The following is a 5,000-nucleotide window of genomic DNA, read 5'->3' as shown; positions in this document are numbered from 1 at the left end:
GAGCTGATGAAAGTGCGGTACTGGGAATTCCCCGTTCATGGAAACAATTACAAACACCAGTCAGTATCAAAAGGTGGTGAATAGATTCCCTCTTTTAAACATATATATATATATATTATATATATATATATATATATATATATATATTAATAATAATATAAAAGGAGAGCTTTAGCAATGCTCTATCACATCTGGGATACGAATATTGTTGAACATCATAGTGACTGTACATTCTCTAGTTAAATTTGATCGTATCATCAATCAGTTAACTTATGTGCAAGGTCGCAAGGGACAAAACGTAACGTCAAAGTGCATTATAACGGTTCCTGAAACCAAAAATATATTGAAATGGCCATTAGATATCCCATAACCAGTGAACCGGAATGCAGGGACTCAAGAATATTTATTATTTAATTAAAAGTTCATAAACATTATGTATCAAATTAAGTAATCTGCAAAATTTGGCTGTTTTTATATTTTTAAATGATCAATAAGTATGTAGCAACAAAAACAGAAAAAGAATAATTTATGGTATTTTGTTATAAAATATAAAATTCCACTTGAGAACAAAAATATTCAGGCACTTTTATGACATTGTCCATATCTGGTTTATGTCGAAAATGTGCCTTCATTTAACGTCTTCCTCGACATTTTGGGTTCGAAATACATCTCTCCATTATTATATAATTAATTTAAGGAGAAATATCTCTACACTTACGAAAGCATCATCCGTTTGACCACCTGACAAATTCGTCCTTTGGCAAAGATTAATGATTTCCCGAAGAAGGCCGAGGAGCGGAAGATGAGGAAGGTCTTTGTCGTTAAAGGCAAGCCTCTAATTGATTGAGGTTGCCAAAGACATCACAGTTTGACAAGGATGACTCTCTCTCATAAAGTCTCTCTTGGGGAGAGAAAATAATAGGACTATTGACCCACAAAATGTCCATAGACCTATTCTTATTGTGCTAATATCCGAGGAAAAGGGAAAAGGTATATTTGTTAGATAGCACTACATAGGCCTAAACAGCGTAATTTTTTATAGTATATCTGAGTAAAGAAAAAGATAAAAAAAAAGCTAAAGATAATGCAAAGTTTGGATACACTTTTGGAGTCAGTCAGTGCGATTGTAGAGAGAGAGAGAGAGAGAGAGAGGAGAGAGAGAGAGAGAGAGAGAGAGGGAATGTAAACGTGGCATTCCATTGTTACTTGGGTGTATGTAATCTGTCAACCAAACAAACAAATAATAAGAAGTAAAGAAGAAAAATAGTTAAAATAGGTGATACAAAAACACCATTTGCTTTCTTCCAGTTTCTCTGAGACTTGAGACTATAGACTCATAATGTTCCTCTTTGAACGGACTTGAGTCAAGCCGTCGTTGCTTTTGAAGTCGTCCTGATTATCGTTTGTCTTTGTATGGACGCCTTCCAATGGAGTCTTCTCTCATATTCCTGCAAGCATCTTTTCCATACGTCAAAATGCAGACACCATTTGCCTTAATTAATAATGGAGAGTACGTTACTGGCGAATCAAAGGTGTCGAGGAAGACGTAAATAAAGGGACATTTTCGACACGAACCAGATAGGAAAGTGTTAAAAAAAAATCTCATGGAAATTTCTGTTCTCAAGTGAAATTTGATATTCGATAACAAAATAACTATATTATTTTTTTTTCATGTTAATACATATTATTGATCATTTGAATTTATAAAACAGCCAAATTTTAGAACTGCTTTATTTGATTACATAACATTTTATGAACCTCTTCATTTTATATAACAAATATCCATGAGGTCCTTCATTCGAGGAGTGTTTTTATTCCTTGGGACTTTCGTTTAAATACATCATTAACATTTATCTCTTGCACGCACACATACATACAGTGATGCTCAAATCTCATTGCGACATGACTCCATAGGATTTCGTTCAAAATTTCACCAACTGGCAACCTAGCATACTCCATATATAATCTATTATTTCAATGCGGAAACGCGATTATTGCATACAATAAGGCCATATATGTTTCATAAGAGTGAAAGCTGTCATATATTGCAAAAGTGTAAGAAAATGTCACGTGTAGCCAAATTTCAGAAAAAAATCTTTCGAACATTTTCAAAACTTTCGTTCACACATCGCTGAAGCATTTGACCAAAATGAAGTCGTCATCAAGCATCAGTTCAAATGTTAAATAAAAAAAAAAAGAAAAAAAAAAACGAAAAAAATTGTCATAACATTCATAATGCTTTCAAAGAAAGCATAACATTTGAATAATCCTATTTTATTGCTTTTACACGTCAGCGCATGAAAAAAAATGTAAATATATATATTTACAAAGTAGAATGCGCCCACCAGTATCAACGTGTGAGGGGATCGTGTGTGACGTATCATTAGTGTCGGTGCAACAACGACCACATCGATGTAACATAAGTAGGTCTACACTGAGTAGCGACAATGAAATTATCTTGAAAAACATTTACTTTATACGTGTTAGAGGAATATTAAGATTTTCATATATACTCATTTGTTATAATTCTTAAATATTTCAAATGGCATACTCGCAAATATTCGCCTATGCAATTATTCTTTTTGTCAAAGCCAAGATATTGTTCCTAGGCCTAGGTGTTAGATTTCTTCACTTTACACTTAACAGTCACATCTCTCTATTAACAATTTCTGGCCAGAAAGCAAATGATGTTATCTACACATTCTTGCACTTCAAGTTACGTTGTGAAAGAATAATTATACACCAAAAGCGAGCAGAGGACTTTTAAGTATATAATATTCTAAAAACGTTGAGAAACAAGTGTTCCATGGCGCCTTAATTATTAATACTATATTCCGATTATAGCCATCTTCTTCCATATAATCAAAATCATTATCATCTTTATTCCTCAAAGAACAGGTAATCTTTACACAATAAAAAAACATAAGCAACAGATTACATTTTAGAAGGCTTCAAAAATTTTTTTTAAGTCTATAAATCATTTTGTAACATACAAGCAGCTTAAACAGACTAAAAAATCCAACATTCAAACGAAAACTGGTTGTATTTCATATTCCTATCGTATTCCTCAAAGAACTGTAATCTTAATAAATTAAATTCATTAGTAACAGTAACAGATTACATCTCAAAAAGGCTTAGATGATTTCTTTAGGCCTATGAAACATTTTGTTTGCTTAAACATAGCATAAAACTTCACATTTCAAAGAAAACTTGTTGTAAGTTCATATTCCTACTTTGAAAATGTCGTTATACTTGAGCTTATTAGGTCTTCTGTCATAATGATGCAAACCTCCGGTTTATGTTGGACCAGTCCGAGGAGCATGTTAAGTGTGCTTTCACTGATGGCACCGCTTTACATAACTCACACCGCACTGTGAACTACGCAACGTAAAAAAAAAAAAAAAATCAGTTCAAATCACACAGATTAGGAATCATGCCAATGCATAAAAGGGGTCATATTTATATAAACCATAAGGAAAATATGGCTACTGTGAATTCGCAAACTTGTTGACATGTATGAAATTAGAAATTAAAAAAAAAGTTTAACACTACTTGGCAACGTCACGTTGAGTCTGAGAATCTGAACGATCAGGAAAAAGAATCATTCCATAAGATTTGAGCACCACTGTACCACTTGACATCATGTGATGAAAAGTAGTGAGTGTAAGGTCACTATGATTGTTGAAAGTCTTTATTATTATCAATATAATCTAGTATGGAACATATTCTGTGTAAGGAGCCCACGAAAGGGGCCACTGAAATTCAAACTCCTAAAGAGTATAATAGAGAAGTAATTTTCCTGATAATTATCCACCCAGCATCTTTCGCTTTCTCATTAGCCTCTCCTACACACTTTTTGGAATTGAACCAAACAGAGGATAAAATGCCCGATTGCAAATACCCTCAGGAAGGGCAAGGGAAACTCACACCCAACCCAAAGACCATAGACGGCCACAGTAAAATGGCTATAGCACAGTCCAAGGTCGGAGAACAAGGTTTGTATTCCGAGTAGTCGTTTTTTTAGAAGGAAGGGGTTACTTTCCAAGGCTAAATAAGGAGTCTCTTTTAACCCTAAATCTCTTCATTTTCGCTCCGTTTCAAGGATGACAAATGTTGTACCTGTCTTTCTTACATTATTGGGTCACTCGTGCCGCACAGCGGTTGTCCCGGGAGGAATCTTATTGTTTCTATCTGGTTCTTGATTACAAACTAATGTGGTTTTCATACGTGCATTAAAAGTCTCAACAAGACATCATTGGTTATTAGTGTTGTCGTTTTGGGAATTTTTGTCAGCGTAGACTAACTTGACAAGACTCTGTCAACGGGAACTTTGATTGAATAACCAACCATGTACTGTTATGGTAATGATGGCGTGAAGTTTGCTGGTGATATTACATTTTGCATTCGCTTTTTCCAACGACTGTCACAGAAATAATTACCTCTGAAAATAAGAATGCATTATCTGTTTTGAAATTTTCTTAGATATAAATTATGTATGTAAACTGAATCATGAAAAGTTTTGAACGTGATAAATCCCATAAATCCATAAATAAGGTAAAGCCATGAAGGAAAAATAACAACGGAGTTTCTGCAAGATCTTTTCGATTTCAACGTCCTTTACTCAGCATGATAAACTGACGTCAGTCATACGAGCTTTCCTGTACTGTCAATTCCTGATGTAACTCAGTTTATCTGCTGAGTAAAGGACGTTGAAGTCGAAAGATTCTTGCAGAAACTCCGTTGTTTTTTTTTATTTTTCCTTCGTGCCTTATACCTTTATTTATAGAAAATTATGTATACGTGCTTATAAGATTACCTATCTCATATAATGTAAAAGTCAGCATTATCCTAAGTGATTTTGGTAAATGTATAATTACACATTATGTGTGAAACTGTAATATGACAGTAATCCTGATTTGCTACCAACATAGAGTTAGTCTGTCTGTCCATTATAGCAGCGACGGGCAGGGTGTCTAGACAGCAGGGACTTAACCAAAGCA

Source organism: Macrobrachium nipponense, chromosome 2, assembly GCF_015104395.2.
Source record: "Macrobrachium nipponense isolate FS-2020 chromosome 2, ASM1510439v2, whole genome shotgun sequence".
Taxonomy (NCBI): Eukaryota; Metazoa; Arthropoda; class Malacostraca; order Decapoda; family Palaemonidae; genus Macrobrachium; species Macrobrachium nipponense.
The sequence above is the reverse complement of the archived record's forward strand: the minus strand, read 5'-3'. Positions refer to the sequence as shown.